We start from the raw sequence: 17,581 nt of genomic DNA, 5'->3' as shown, positions 1-17,581 counted from the left end.
CCCACCACCCCCCCAGCTCTTCCCCCCCACCACCCCCCCCTCTCTTCCCCCCCCCCCACTCCCCCCCCCCCACCACCCCCCCCCCCCCCCCCCCCACCACCCCCCCCCCCCCCCCCCTCTCTTCCCCCACCACTCCCGGGTTCGGGTCAGTCCTGTGGAATGGAGCCTCGGAGAAATACTCTATGACGCCCCTGTCTACCACTTTAAATATCCATAATCATCAACGCACAGTAGCAGCAGTGTGTATCATCTACAATTCACCAAGGCTCCTTCAAATGAACCTCCTTAACCCACAATCTCTAACAAGGGAAGCAGACGTAAGGGAATAATACCACTTATGAGTGAATGAAAATATATTTGTAAAAATGGTATGTCGAAGGGGCAAAATATTGAGAAGCAGTGGTTTGTTTTGTCAGAAAACGGGGAGGCCTCCTCCTTCCCTGTCCAAACCTCGCCAAGTGAGGCCTTGCATCCTCTGACAAAACATAAAATCTGTTCGCTCATTCAGGTGAAAGTTGAATGTGGCACTATTCCCGGGCGAGTCCAGGGTTTTGCTTGCGGGATGTTGAAAAGTATTTTCCAGGTTACTTGCCTCCTTTTTTGGTCCTGGGTTTTCTCTTTCTACATTTTTGCCAATAGATGGGAAGAATTAGTCATGATGTCACACGAATCATCATCATTGTGGGTCAGGGTTGATGGGCTTTTCCTGCCCATCATTGTAACTTCATAAGCGCATGGAGTTCTCCTGGTACTCTGACCCACTAGCAAGGTCATCTGAAGCAGTTTGCATCGCCAAATCCTGTTACAGAATGTACATGAAAATATTTCTCTACTCCAGTCATATCACCTTATATAAACATAGACAATAGGAGCAGGAGGAGGCCAATTCAGCCCTTTGAGTCTGCTCTGCCGTTCATTATGACCACGGCTGATCATCCAAGTCAAAAGCCTAATCCCACTTTCCCCCCCATATCCTTTAATCCCCTTTGCCCCAAGTGATATATCTAACTGCTTCTTGAAAACATGCAATGTTTTGATTTTAACTACTTCCTGTCGTATCGAATTCCACAGGCTCACCACTCTTGAGTGAAGAAATTTCACAGCGCCGGGGTCCCAGGTTCGATTCCCTACTGGGTCACTGTCTATGTGGAGTCTGCACGTTCTCCCCGTGTCTGTGTGGGTTTCCTCCGGCTGCTCTGGTTTCCTCCCACAGTCCAAAGGTGGATTGGCCATGATAAATTGCTCTTAATGACCAAAGAAAAAAGGTTAGGAGGAGTTATTGGGTTATGGGATGGGGTGGAAGTGAGGGCTTAAGTGGGTTGGGGCAGACTCAATGGGCCGAATGGCCTCCTGCATTCTATGTTCTAAAAATGGTCTGTCCTGTATCCTCAGACTGTGACCTCTGGTTCTGGACACCCCCACCATCAGGAACATCCTTCTTGCATCTATGCTGCCTAGTACATCCTTCCTGCATTTATGCTGTCTAGTCCTGTAAGACTTATGCCTGGCTTTTGTCACTATCTTCCAACATGACAATAGGACTTGGGGCCTTTTTTCTTCTTTCTGGCAACCCCTGATTTTCACAACAATTGCCTTGAATGTGTTACGGTTTTTAACCGGTTTAAAGAAACGTTGGTCTGTCAGATTATTTTTACTGTACCTTCACCGTAGTTGACCAAGAGTTTTTCTCTTTCAGATTTATCCTTTCATGGGATGTGGGTGTCACTGTCTAGGCCACTTGCTGCCTGTCCATGATTGCCTTTGAGAAGGTGGTGTTGATCTCCGTCTTAAACTGCTGCAATGCTTGTATTTGTACACCCAGTTCTGTAGGGGACTCAGGATTTTGAATCAGTCACAGTGAAGGAACAGTGATATAGTTCCAAATCAGGATGGTGTGTGATTTGGAGAGGAAATTATAAGTGGTATTATTCCCTTACATTTGCTTCCCTGGTTAGAGATTGTGGGTTTAGGAGGTGCTTTTGAAGGAGCCTTGGTGAATTGTAGATGATGCACACTGCTGCTACTGTGCGTTGATGATTATGGATATTTAAAGTGGTGGACAGGGGCGTCAATCACCTGGGCTACTATATCCGGGATGACACTGAGCTTCTTGACTTGTTGGAGCTGCGCTCATCTAGGCAAGTTGAGAATTTGCCATCACACTCCTGACTTGTGCTTTGGAGATGGAGGGGTTGAATTCATCACTGCAGAACCCCCAGCCTCTACCTGCGCTTGTAGCCATAGTATTTATGTGGCTAGTCCAGATCGGTTTTTGGTCATTGCAGTAATCCTCAGTATGTTGACAGTGGAGGATTCAGCAATGATAATGCCATTGAATGTGATGGGAGATAGTTAGATTCTCTCTTGTTTTAGATGGTCATTGCCTGGCACTTTTTGTGGCAGGAACGTTCCTTGCCAGTTATCAGTCCAAGCCCGAATATTGTCGAGATCTTGTTGCATATTGACATCGACAGCTTCAGTTTCTGAGGAGTTATGAATGGTGCTGAACATTGTGCAATCATCAGTGAATATCCCGCCTTCTGGAACTTATGATGTATGTAAGATCATTGATTAAGCAGCTGAAGATGTTTCAGCCAAGGACACTACCCTGAGGAACTCCTGCAGTGATGTTCCGGGATTGATATGATGGCTTTCCAATGACCATAATCATCTTCCTTTATGCCAGACATGACCCCAAACAGTGAAGAGTTTTCTCCCCGATTTCCATTTATTTCAGCTTTGTTAAGGCTCCTTGATGCCACACCCAGTCAAATGGTGCCTTGGCTAGTTATTCTCATCTCACCTCTTGAGTTCAGCTCTTGCCCATGCTTGTACCAAGACTGTAATACAGTCAGTAGCTGAGAGGCTTTTGTGAAATCCAAATGGAGCGCAGTGAGCAAGTTATTGTGTGAATCCTGCTTGACAGCACTGTCGACGACACATTCCATCACTTTGCTGATGGGACGGTAATTGGACAGGTTGGATTTGTCCTGCTTTTTGTATACAGGGAAGACTGTGCAATCTTTCACATTGTGGCATAGCTGTACTGGAACAGCATGGCTAGGGATAGGCTAACAAGTGTTCAATACGACTACCGAATGTTGCCAGGGCCCACAGTCCTTGCTTTATACAATATCTTCTGTCATTTCTTAGTATCATGTGAATTGAATTGGATTGGCTGAAGACTGGCTGTGATAATGGGGACCTCAGGATGAGGGCGATGGATCATTGAGTTTGCACTTCTGGCTGAGAGTGGTTGAAAATGCTTCAGCCTTTTCTTTTGCATTGATTTGCTGGTCTTCCCACCATTGAGGATGAGGATTTTTTGGAGCCTCGTTCTCGGGTTAGTTGTTTAACTGTCCACCACCAAATTGTGATTGGATGGGGCAGCACTGCAGAGTTTAGATCCAAGCCTTTAATTGTAGGACTCTTGGACTCTATGAACCGTAACTTTACCCTAAGTGCCATTCCAAGAGATTTTGTAATCTTTAGTTTGTTTTCTTCTGCATCAATGTTTTTCTCAAACCATATACAGTTATCAGTTACAGCGTTGTTGAGAAACCCAACTAAAGCACAAGATTCGGACAGTTTCCTCAGTCTACCAGAACCAAGAAGCATTTCTCTTTGCCTCCTTTACTTACACATGGACCTGAATCGGTCCATAATAATGATGACTTCAGGTGCAGATGATGCTGTATTTGACCATTTTGACTAACTCCTTTTTTGTCATTAGGTTGGGCAGGAGCAATCGGATCTTAATGTAACCATTTCCAGCCCATAGATTGCAAGTGAGACTGCTCTTTTTGCATCTGTGTAAACTCAAAAATAGTTTGACCTTCGTAAGAATGAGTTGTCTGTTTTCTTTCTCACTGTTGTATCCAATAAATACTCAAGCTGTTGCAATTATAGATCATATAATTTATAGTGGAGAAGGAGGCCATTCGGCCCATCTAGTCTGCACCGGCTCTTGGAAAGAGCACCGTACCCAGGCCCACACCTCCACCCTATCCCCATAACTCAGTAACCCCTCCCGATACAAAGGGGAATTTTGAACACTAGGGCAATTTAGCATGGCCAATCCACCTAACCTGCGCATCTTTGGACTGTGGGAGGAAACCGGAGCACCCGGAGGAAACCCACGCACACACAGGGAGAACGTGCAGACTCCGCACAGACAGTGACCCAAGCCGGGAATTGAACCTGGGACCCTGGAGCTGTGAAGCAATTGTGCTAACCACTATGCTATTGTGCTGCCCAGAGTATGTAATGACTGCTTTTATTTCAGACTCTTTGAGCGTCCCCGCTGGATGACATTTGGTAAAGAAGGAGATGCTTGGAGAGTAATTGCTGCAGTGTGCTTGCTCCCATCAGGAGGTCCTCCTGTGTTCACTTCACAGTATCCAAGTACAACACATATCAATGGTCATGAAGGTAAAACATGCTAATGCTGAGGATTGGAAAGCATTCCATTTCAGACACCCTGGAATGGCACTAAGCATTGGCGATTTAGGACACACCAGAAAGCCATTCTGTTGCTGTTCGGTAAGATTGTAAAGAAATGTTGAATCAGAGGTACCTTTGTCTTATAGGCCCATGCTCTCTATGTTATGAACTGAGACAAATCAGACTGATTAATTGACTGAAATACTTTTGATGTTTCTTTAAAATGTTTAAAACATATGAATATAGTCTCTTGAATTCTGTTTTTCTAAGTCCCTTTTGCATTTCAATTGTCCGTTGTTGGACACACAGTGAAGTAATCTTCATTGTTCCTTTGTGAATCTAATTCCCTCTACAACTTATATCGTTTGTCATGAATGCTTTTGATATTTATGGCATGACAGATACTATTGTAAAACCCACAGAAAAGAAGTATTTTCTTCAAAACAACAGATGCCAATTGTATTGATCGTGTCTTTCATTGCTCCACATCTCATTTCAAAACGGTCTTGGCTAACGCATTTCACAATGTGACTATCCAAACAAGAGACACAAATCTTACACACCCTGCCATTTCAGCAAACAGTTAAACCATGATATTAGCCAATATTCCCTGACAAGTCAAAGCCCAGTGTATCTGGGAATGAACAACTTGTAACTACTTCAGTAAGTAAACAGAAGCCAGAATCTTTCATCCTATGAGATTAAAACAAATCTGGGCTAGATGGCTAGCGTATGGTTTGGAATAAGGCCAACAGCATAGGTTCAGTTCCTATTTTGATGGAGGTAGACTTGGGACCTGCCTGCATGCCTTCCCAATGCTAAATGATGGCTGCTGCCCTGCAAGCTGTAGAACCAATTGCCTTTAATAGAGATGCCTACTCTTCATGGACTATGGCTAATTACTTAACTATATATTTATATATGTGTGTATGTAGATAACCACTTACCTTGCCCTTCACCCTATAAGAATTTGGTTTTGGTTTGGGCAACAATATTTATGCAAACCTGTCAGTGCCCAAGTGATATTGGCCTGTTGTTTCAGATGCACTTACTCTCTGTTATTTTCAAGTTTCTTGATAAAAAGAACAAGCACAGAAATCAACTTGGCTTTGTGGTACCATTATTGCTTCTGAATGGTTTAAGCTCCACTCCAGGGAGTCATTTAGGTTGATACTTGAGTTCTGAGAGAATACTGCTTTGTTTCTTCAGAAGAGATGCTTAAAGTTGGTTTTCTCCCATGGCACAATTTGAAGAAGAGTTGGGGTGTTATCCTTGCATCCTGGCCAACATATTTCCTCTCAACCAATACCAATTAATCAGATTACTGAGCATTGCATTGTATTTGCAGCATAGAAGCAGGTCATTTGACTGACCTCATCCATGCTGTGCTAATGCTCCTCATACGTATCCTCAAACCTTTCATCTAACCTCATCGATATATCCATTATTCCTTTCCCCCTCATGTTTATTCAGCTTCTGCTTAAATGCATCAATGCTATTCATCCAACCTCCCTGTGGTAGTGAGTTCCACATTCTAACCACGAGTTATTTATTGAATGTGTAACCTGTTTGCGCCCAATTTGGCTGTAATGTCATTTTTAAAGAATTAATTTTTATTAAAGTTTTAACAATTATCACATCAAAACAAAAGGAAAAGAGGAAAAAAAAGCCACAGGTATCAATGCAAAACAGGTACAGGACAGAACAGGTCATTGCAAACATAGGAACAAATAACGACAACATCCCCAACGTTTCCCTCCACGGAGACAAGGAGTGCTATTTAACAAAATGAGAACAAAGTCCCATAGTGAGCGTGTTTAGCCGCGTGTTTCCACCGGTTAGATAGGGGCCTCAATGGGAAACGCACAGCCAAGGCCGCTCATAGCCCTGTTTTCTGCACAGAGGAGCTTTGCTTGCCGGAACTTCTCAGTGTAGCGAGAAATCGATGTCCCGATCTCAGGAGCCCACGACACAATCCCGACTCCACCTCCCCAAGCCCCAACTCACTATGAGCGAGTCCCTGGGTCCTCCTGCAGCTTCCAACACCCGCGCAGGGCACCCCAGGTCCGATTGTGTTCGGGTGCCACCCTGCCCAGAGGGCAAGCACCTGGGAGCCTCCGATCCTCTCGGAGACCCCCGCGAGTGCCATTCCTTCTGATACCAGTTTGTGGTGGCCACTACTGAACGCCGCTCGCCCGTGGTCTCCACGGCGAAGGGGATAGATCCCAACAACTCGGGAAACTGCACATTAAAGTGAGACTCGCTGTAATATGCAGATTTGCCTAAAAGTGATCCCACCATAATTGGCGGGATTCAGAGCGCAACATCTTGCTGGATCATGTTTGATCTCATGTGGCATTGCGAGCCGAGTACATTTCGGGAGTGGGGTCTCCCGGCTTTATTGGCCGCATTGAGTTGCGGTGCAGTGCCTTTCAGGCACAAGGTGGCCATTCGATCGTGCCCAAGATCTGTCTGCACCAGAGCAGGATACAGTCAGCAGCACAGAGTTGCATCATATTCACAGCAGCAAAGAAAAATAACAGATAAATAAAAAAAACTAAGAACCCCAGAGAGAGAAGAGAAGGACACACATGCACAAATCACAAAGAAAAAAGGTAACATCAGGAGAGAAATACAAAATAAATTATTTACACACATAAGTAGGTATCTGTCTGTGGGGGGGGGGGGTAGATATACATTTGGGTGCCAGGGAGACAATTACGGAGGGCAATACTCGAATGGGTCTGGTGCTTCCGCGGACGGATTTTGCTGCTGTTGTCTCGTGCTCACTTCTGCTTCAGCCGGCCCTCCTGTCTTCCGCCTGTATTCTCCTTTTTCTCTGTTCCTGTGGATGCCAAGTTTGTTAACGTTTCCCTGCCTCCCCGTCCCCCCCACCTCCCTTGATCTCCTCTATTGTTCCCTGTCTCTTTCCCCGCCTCCGCACCCTTCCCCCCTCCCCCCTGTGGTTCGCCTTTCCTTCCTCTTAGATTTAGCTTTCCCCCCCACCCTCTCCCGTCTATCTCTCCCTCTCATGCTTTGGCTACTTTCCCCTGGTTCTTGGCTACCTGGCTATTCTTCTGCTTGTTTATTGGCCACAAACAGGGCCCGGGACAATTGGGTGAATGGCTCCTATGTTCTTTGGAAGCCGTCATCTGACCCTCAGATGGCGAATTTGATTTTCTCCATTTGGAGAGATTCCGCGAGGTCGGACAGCTGACCTTTACCGACGTCAACCCTCCACCCCTCAAACTAAACCAGCTCCGCTAATCTTCCTTATAAGCCATGATGTGGAGATGCCGGCATTGGACTGCTCCGACTCGCCGAAAGAGCATCCACCTAGGCCCACTCTCCCACCCTATCCCTGTAACCCTGCGCATTGACCATGGCCAAGCCACCTAATCAGCACACATTGGACTGTGGGAGGAGACAGGAATACTTGGAGGAAACCCACGCAGATGGGGAGAACGTGCAAACTCTAGACTGACAATCACCCAAGGTCAGAATCGAACCCGAGTACCCGGCGCAGTGAGGCAGCAATTCTAACCACTGTCCCACAATGCAAAAGGCCTGAGGATAAGAAGGATATCATCAGATCCCAGCTGGAAATGGGGGTTTGGGGGGGGGGGGGGGTCACCCCATCTCAGTGAAGAAGGGGCCATCAGTTGGGAGACACCCTGGGAGGGAGGGCAGCCCACCCCCCAGTAGCAGGGAACCCACCAGGACCACTCAGAAAAAAAGGGTACCTCTAGCTAAGAGAAATAGCAGGGATTCTGTGATCCAAATTGGAAATAAAAAATTAAACAAAACCCCCAAAACTGGTTAACTGTACCCGGGAGGACCTTCCTTGACCACAGCGAGGACAAACTGACCTTACTAACATCAACCCTCCACCCCTCAAACTACACCAGCTCCACTAATCTTCCTTATAAGCCATGATGTGGAGATTCCGGCATTGGACTGGGGTGAGCACAGTAAAAGGTCTTACAACACCAGGTTAAAGTCCAACAGGTTTGTTTCGAATCACTAGCTTTTGGAGCACTGCTCCTTCCTCAGGTGAATAAAGAGGTGGATTCCAGAAACATATATATGGACAAAGTCAATGATGCAAGACGATAGCGGGTGGAGGCGGCTTCGTGCAGGGGCTCCAGCTTGGCAGCCCTGGTCACGGCTCCTCTACAGCTGCCGCCGGCCAAGTACACCACCAGCCCGGTAGTGGTGGCGACCCTGCAGATATGGGGCCAGTGGAGGAGGCATGTGGGGGAGATGGGGGCGTCTGTCTGGGCGCCAATCTGCGACAACCATCGGTTTGCCCCCGGGAGTATGGATGGGGGGGTTCCGAGTATGGCGGGGGGCGGGAAGGGTGGGTGATATGTTCCTGGAAGGGAGCTTTGCGAGTCTGAGGAGCTTGGAGGAGAAATTTGGGTTGGTAAGGGGAAATGATTTTAGATACCTACAGTTGCGGGACTTTGTTCGTAGACAGGTCCCATCTTTCCCACGCCTCCCGCCAATGGGGATCCTCGACAGAATAGTCTCTAGGAGGGAAGAAGGGGAGGGTAGAGTCTCGTGTATATATAAGGTGCTCATGAGGGAGGAAGGGTCCCAGACAGAGGAACTGAAACTTAAATGGGAGGAGGAACTAGGCGGAGAAATGGAGGATGGGCTGTGGGCAGAGGCCCTGAGTAGGGTAAATTCGACTGCGACATGTGCTAGGCTCGGGCTGATTCAAGTTAAGGTCGTTCACCGGGCCCATATGACGGTGGCTCGGATGAGCAAATTCTTCGGGATAGAGGACAAATGCGCTAGGTGCGCGGGAGGACCAGCGAACCACGTGCACATGTTTTGGGCATGCCCTAAGCTGAGGGGGTACTGGGAGGGATTTGCGGGGGTCATGTCCCGGGTGCTAAAAACAAGGGTGGTGATGAGTCCAGGGGTGGCAATTTTTGGGGTTTCGGAGGACCCGGGGGTCCAGGGGGAGAAAGAGGCCGATGTTTTGGCCTTTGCTTCCCTGATAGCCCGGCGACAAATACTATTGGCGTGGAGGGACTCAAAGCCCCCGAAGACTGAGTTGTGGCTTGCGGACATGTCGAGTTTCCTAGGTAAGGAGAAAATTAAGTTCGCCTTGAGGGGATCTGTACAGGGGTTCGCCCGGAGGTGGCAACCATTTATTGACTTCTTTGCGGGAGAGTGAGCGTCAGGAGGGGTTGGGGGGGGGGGGGAGGATAGAGTAGAGTAGGAGGGAAAATATGGCGGGTAGTACCGGTGGGAGAGGAGCGGGCTTGTGCAATATGTTATGATTGAAGTATTGAAAGTACGTGGATGTTTGCACATTTTTGCCTTTTTTGCTTTCTTTCTGATGATGTCTGTAACTGTTTATAAAGCCAAAAACTACCTCAATAAAATTGTTTATTAAAAAAAAATGATGCAAGACGATACTTTGAATGTTAGTCTTTGCAGGTAATTAAGTCTTTACAGGTCCAGAAGGAGCAACTGAAGAGAGGGATAACCATAGGTTAAAGAGATGTGGATTGTCTCAAGCCAGGACAGGTGGTAGGATTTCGCAAGCCCAGGCCAGATGGTGGGGGCGAATGTCGTGCGACATGAATCCAAGGTCCCTGGTAAGCGTTCTCCAAGGCGGCCTTCAGGATGCACAACAACGCAGAATCGCCGAGCAGAAACTTAGAGCCAAGTTCTGCACACATGAATACGGCCTCAACCAGGACCTTGGATTCAGTATCTTTGTTGGCAGCCATCATCCGTCGCTGCACACTGCGTCGTCAGAGCAGGAGCCCGCTCAAAAGCAACTGTACCGCTAAAGGCAGGGCTCCACCCCAACTCCCTCCATCCGCCATGAACAAGCGAGGATTTAAATATTCTAATTCAACTCCATCATGCAAAAACACCGACTAACAATTCTCGGGATATTGTATAAATCATATGAACTGAAAAAGGACAATAAAGAAATGTGCACACAGATAAAAAGACGGATTAAAAGATAGGAAGCTCCAGAGCTCGTGGAAATGCAGCTATTCCTGCGCTCACATCACATGACCCCCCCCCCCCCCCAACTGTAAAACAATTGTAATTATCGCATAATACAAAATATTGTTGAAGATTTCAATGGTATACTTTGCCAAAATATATGAAACTGGTATGAAATGGGCTGAGCAATCATGCAGACATGTAAATGTCCTATTGAAATGTTTGGCTAAATCTGGATCTGCATGGGGCATTTATCCACAGCTTTACATTGATCATCTGAAGTTGAGCAAATTTACCGTAAGAAGAAATGTTCAAAACTTTAGAACTTCTTTACATATATTCTCAGGCAAAGTTGAGACTATGGGTTGAAATTTACAGGAAATCAGCAAAGGCCAATCGAGGGTGGGAAAAGTGGCAAAGAATCTGCACCCTATAGTCGCCACTTGATGGGGTAGGGGACTGATTCAGGTGTTGAGGCCTGATAATTGTATTCTGATGCATTCAAATGATTTTCCTAATGTTGAACGTCAGGAAACGCACCCTGACGGGGAGGAGAAAATCACATATTTACATCGGCGTGAAGCGTGATTTGGGAGTTCCCGTGAGATCTTCCACTCCCGTCACTGGACCCACCTGACGAAAATGGGGGTGGAAGGTCCCAGCCTATGACTAAATGACATTGAAGCTTGAAGGATGGGTGGCAATCTACTTCAAGGTCCCAGCTGATTTGGTTCTGAAACTGACCACTAATGTGTTCAGCAGTAACTCCAGGTTACTTTCTGTCCTCACCCGTGTGCATGTAGATGCAAGTAGTTTCTACTTACCTGTCCATGTACCCGTGCACTTGAGTTTGACACTGACCCGGCAAAAGATCAGGCCACAAAATGCATTTCATCACTGTAAATCATGCAATAGTGTTCTGGAGTGCTGTGCCTCCGCTTCTTTAAATCTCTGCCAGGATTGTTCTGTATTTACAGTAGTCTTGGCCTTTGCCAAGATTTCATCTTCTCCATTTTTTGATCATTAATCAAATAGTTCAGCTAGTTTCTCAATTTCTTTATTATCAGAAAGCAAACATTCCGTGATTGGGCAATGGGTCATTGCCACTGAGGTAAGGAAAGATAATTTTGATGACCTGAAAATGCCTTCATTTTGCACATCATTTCTCCTGTGGGTTAGGTGTGTACTTGGTTTAAGGTTTTGCTTCTCGTGTTTCATCATGAAGTAATATTTGGCCATGACAGAGACTGTTTGGCAATTCACCAATCACCCCTTTCCACCATGGAATTAGGTGGGAAGAGAGCATGATTTGGAATTTTGCCATTGCTGTCATAGCCCTATCTTAGAGTCCTGCACTTTTTGAGTACAGCACCTTGAGTTGTGGGATGAGTTCACTTAACTGGGCCTTAACCATGAAGACTAAAAATAGGAATTTGAGATCCAAGGTGTTAATGGTGCACTGTTGTTTGGTAAAGGCTCTGTTGATAACAGCTGATGTGCCTATTCTAGGTAGAAAGTGACCATGTAGAACAGGACAAGATGAGAGAAGAGGGAGGAGGAGGGCTTTCAAAAGAAAGCCATTTCTGCCAAAGTAAGGATCAATGCTTGAGGCATCATTCTCATATCAGAAAAGGGTCATGACTGGAATCTGCTGCAAACGGCTATAGCATCAATTTATATAGTGCCTATAATAGATTAAAATGCCCCCAGGTACTTCACAGGAGCCTTCTAAGACAAATATACCACTGAGCCTTGTAAGGAAATATTAGATCTGATGAACAAAATCTAGCTGTAGATTTTGAGGAGTGTATTGAAGGGGAAAATTGTTGAGGGAATTACAGAGATTAATGTTCAAGCAAATAAAGGTTTAAAATCAGGAATGCTCAAGAGGCTAGTACTAGTTGTGCACTGATAGAAGAATAAATGAGGATTTCAGCACTAGAGCTGAAATGGGTAAGCTTATGATGTTGGAAAGAGGCCATCTGGATAATAGTGCAAATATGTGGTCAGAATTTCGACTTGGGGACAAATATGATGCCAAGGCTGTGAACCGACTAGTTTAGCCAGAAACCTTTGCCAGGGAGAAGGATAGTATTCGGGAACAGATTTTGGACAGGGATTGAAAACAATGGCTTGAATCTTCCACATATTTTATTGGAGGTAATTACTACTTATTCAGCCATGTTGTTGGATAATCAATTCTGCAAATTTAGCTACACTGCAGGAGTTAAAGGGGGTGTTATTAGCATACACATGAAAAGAGAAGCCATTGCAAGTGTTACTCTGGCTGCGATCAGAAGGCTAAGAATTGAACCAGGCGAGAGCACTCCCACCCAGCCAGACGACAGTGGTGTTGAGAGAGGATGATGGTCAACTGCATCAAAGGCTAGTCAGGTCAAAAGAATGAGGAGGGATAGTTTACTTTTGTCACAGTCACATAGTATAAAAGTCACAAATTACATCCAATCAGTTTCTGTACTGCGGCAGGGGCAAAAAGCCCGATTGGTTAGATCAAACATTCAGTTCCAGGAAAGGCGGGCACAGATTTGGGAAGAAACAACATGTTCAAAGACTCTGGAGAGAAAAGGGAGGTTGGACTTGGAATGGTAGATTGCAAGGACAAAGGAGTGAAAGGTTGTTTTTTTTGTGGAGAAAAGTATTACATATGGCTGTCAAGGTGACAGAGGCTCTTAACGTTTATGCTTTTGACTGTTTCTAGGCTTAAGTAGATGGAGATCAAACAACTTCTTGTTGTTTATAGTACACTGCTGGATAATTTAAGGTCATTGAGGCACTCTATGTACAAAAACAATTTCTTCTCATTTCCTCTTGAAGGCAAGCAGGAAGAGTTAGATGAGGGCTTGCATAGATTGCAGGCTTCTTCTCCATGACACACAGCACGCATATCATTTTGCTTGCAGCTTGGCCCAGAAGTGTTTCCACTCCTTCAATGTACAACTAGAGTATGACCAGGCAGTTCAAGCAGTTGAATGCTGATTACTCGAGCAGTAATCATGATTCCTTAACCCTGCGTTAGTCCTCTGTGCCACCTATAATGACCCAGAATGACAAACAAAAGACTGACTTCTGGGTGACAAGGGTGACCCAATCATGATGTGGATCTTGACTCCATTTGGAACTCAACGCAAACATGTAAAACATGCCTACACTGAGAACCACACTTCACAAGGAACATTGTGAAACATACTTTTCGAGAACCTAAGGAACGCTTCCACAGCTTGGACTGCGGCGAAGGAGCTCTGCAGCACTCAGCTGAGTGCGTCTCAAGATTTGTAGTGGTATGCCGTATTATGCACTACCTGCCATTATAACCTGCTACCTATTGGGTGAGAAATTGAGGAGCGGCAACACAAGGAAAAGGAAGAGGATTTGGAGGAAGGGGAAAAGCAGTGGGAAGTGGGTGAAACACATGATAAAATAATTCATGAGAGATACCAGTAACCTCAACCACATATTCCAATTCACTTAACAGTTCTACACTCCTCAGCTTTCCCCTATCACTGACCATCACATCTTTTTGACGGCACAAGCGCACTTTATAATCTGATTATAGTAATTTAATTAAAACATAATGCACACAAAAACATAGAACATAGAACATAGAACATAGAACAGTACAGCACAGAACAGGCCCTTCGGCCCTCAATGTTGTGCCGAGCCATGATCTACCAGCCATTGGATCGGTGTGTTGAAATTTGAATGGATGGAGGGTGGGATTTTCTTGCAGGCATTGAGAATCCGCTGTCAGGACCATAAGCAGATCCTGAGTTCACACTTGTTGTTAAGGTGATTGCTGGCACAACTTTACATGAGGCTGACTCCAAATTGACAACCTCCATTTTTGCCCTTTCGTTAAGGATGGTGGGTGAAATTCCAAGATGGGTGACCCAATGAAAGGGCGCCTGACATCAGAAGGTGGGTCGGTCCCCTGGGAGAGATGGGTGCTATTGAGGCAGAAAGAGCCTGCAACATGGAGGTCCACTCGAAAGTCTACTGAAAGTTGAAAATTAAAGAAGGCCCACAGCTTATGACACCAGTTTGGAGGGAAAGCTCCTCGACAAGAATGGTTTTGGCATTGGCTACGCACATTACATTATTGGATTGTTGGGAGGAGGCACCACGGACACCAATGCCCCTTCAGGTTGTTGCTCGCCCCCGAATTCAGTGGGCGGGTGGGGGGCTCCAATTTTGGGAAAATGCCGTTGGCATCTAAAAATTGTCCCGAAGCTCTCCTTAATTGGCTCCCCACCTCTGTGGAGTGGGTTGCCGATTCCTGTCACAACAGCCCTTAGAAACTCGTGCAGAGGCAGGACAGCATCTGGGAGCTGTGCCCATATGGTTTTCCATTTATTTCCTGACCCCCACCACCTCCAAATCTGCCTCCATGGGACCAGGAGAATTCTGGCCAATATTGTACATTTAAAGTAGACCTGTCATAGAATATAATCCCTACAGTGCAGAAGGAGGTCATTCGGCCCATCAAGTCTGTACTGACCCTCTGAACGAGCACCCTACATAGGCCCACTTCCCTGTGAACCCACCTAACCTTTGAGAAGCAAGGTAGCATAGTGTTTAGCACAGTTGCTTCACAGCTCCAGGGTCCCAGGTTCGATTCCCGGCTTGGATCACTGTCTGTGTGGATCTGCACGTTCTCCCCGTGTGTGCGTGGTTTTCCTCTGGGTGCTCCGGTTTCTTCCCACAGTCCAAAGATGTGCAGGTTAGCTGGATTGGCCATTCTACACTCCCCTTAGTGTTCAAAAAGGTTGGGTCATGGGGATATGGTGGAGGTCTGGAGCTTAAGTAGGGTGCTCTTTCCAAGGCCCGGTGCAGACTCGATAGGCTCAATGGCATCCTTCTGCACTGTAAATTCTATGATGCTATGAGCACAAAGGGACAATTTACTTAACCTGCACAGCTTTGGACTGTGGGAGGAAATCAGAACACCTGGAGGAAACCCACGCAGACATGGGGAGAATGTGAAAACTCCACACAGACAGTTACCCAGGACCGGAATTTAACCCAGGTCCTTAGAGCTATGAAGCAGCAGTGCTAACCACTGTGCCACCATGCCGACCCGTGCACTCTCTCTTTCCCATATGGTATCAACTATTTAGCTCACATTATTACATAGATAGATAGAATTACATAGAATTTACAGGGCAGAAGGAGGCCATTCGGCCCATCGAGTCTGCACCGGCTCCTGGAAAGAGCACCCTACCCAAGGTTAACACCTCCACCCTATCCCCATAACCCTGTAACCCCACCCAACACTAAGGGCAATTATGGACACTAAGGGCAATTTATCACGGCCAATCCACCTAACCTGCACATCTTTGGACTGTGGGAGGAAACCGGAGCACCCAGAGGAAACCCACGCACACACGGGGAGGATGTGCACAGACAGTGACCCAAGCCGGAATCGAACCTGGGACCCTGGAGCTGTGAAGCGATTGTGCTATCCACAATGCTACCGTGCTGCCACGGTATGTTTTGTGTGGGTGTGGCTTGAATCATTGTTCAGAATGATGGTACGAATTCTCACATGGATTAATTGTGTCCAGGGTGCGGTTACTGTTCTTAATGAAAAACATATCAACTGTGCTCAAATTAATTTTAGTTTCTAAGTTTGATTATTGATGCTCTGTATTTAAATCCTCAAGTCATGCTACAAGTTAGCATTGACATGAAATGGTTTTGGCAGAGCACTGTTGTTAAACTTGAGGGGTACAAATCTGGAGATATCGCCAGAACTGAACCTGAGATAAAGTGGAGCAAGACTTCCTCTCTTGTGTCAGGTTGACCGCTGACTCCAAATTAAGATTTAATTGGTGTAAAGTGGTTTATAGTATTAACCATGGCTCAGTGGTCGCACACTTGCCATTGAGTCAGAAGCTTCCATTTGGAGATTTGGGCACAAAACTAGGCTGATGCTTCAGTGCATTACTAAGGGAGTGCTGCACAATTGAAGAGGCCACGTCTCGAATGAAATGCTAAACTGAGGCCCTTTGGGATGGTTAGTGTTAGTAATAAATAACTTCATTTATAAAGCAAAGTCTAATGTTCTTTGTTCACACTACAATATCAAGATTCAACATCAGCCCAACAAAGGACGTTACAATATCACATTGCTCTTTGTGTGGTCTTGCTGTAAACAAATTGGACACCATCTTTCTTACATTACAACAATGATGGCGCTTCAAAAGCTCTTCATTGTTTTAAAGTGCTTAGGATGGCCCTAAGTTTGTGAAGAATGCTGTATAAATGCAAGCCTATTTTCTTGCTTCAAGTCTTACTTCTTGCATGCGTCCACCGTACCACAACCATACTAAGAGGTCTCAGATATTCCCTGTTGCAAAATATGGATCTTTCCAGACTGCTGTCAGCCCAGGGACAGCCTTTCTGTATTGGCAGGTTTACCTGATATCAAAGATATCTATCTCGCTAAACGTACTGCAGTGCACACTTATTTTGCTTGATGCATCAGTTAGATACTTTCACCAAAACCATTGCTTTGTTCAAAATTAAAGCATTATTGATGCATAAGGATGTGAACTAACGCCTGTCATCTGCTTAAGGCTGAGCAACCCCACGTCCAGCATTGAACTGTTGTATCAGGTGCAATAAAGAGCACTTGGGTGTTATTTCCAGATGAAGTTTGGTCCTATGTTTACTGGCAGTGCTGTGGAACAATTTAAACCTTCACAGAGTAATGAACTTTTAAGTTATATCAAACAATGAAGTAAACACCCCACATCATAATCTTTCAAACGTAATTTTCGCCTGGAGATAAGGGTCTAATGTGGTGGATCATCCTCTCCCCTGCAGTCATTTCAAAACATGCAAACATTTAAAATCTGAAAGTTCAAGGATCTTTCTTGACAAAAGCTAACACAGCTGCAGTTGTATGTCAGCACCAGTTTGGAGAAGGATCAGCATTGAGTAGGAGTGGATGATAAGCACAAACTTACGAAAGCATTCAGCACATGATTATTCACCGTGTAGTTCGATACACTTTTTCTCCACCTAAAGGTATTGTGTAGACAGTAGATACATCCGAGGTGGAAGATTTTCAGCTGTGAGTCCAAAAGAAAACAGCGTTAAAAGTGACAAAAACATGGGCAGCATGGTGGCCTAGTGG

The sequence above is a fragment of the Scyliorhinus canicula genome, chromosome 13, assembly GCF_902713615.1.
Source record: "Scyliorhinus canicula chromosome 13, sScyCan1.1, whole genome shotgun sequence".
NCBI lineage: Eukaryota > Metazoa > Chordata > Chondrichthyes > Carcharhiniformes > Scyliorhinidae > Scyliorhinus > Scyliorhinus canicula.
Note: the sequence above shows the minus strand (reverse complement) of the source record.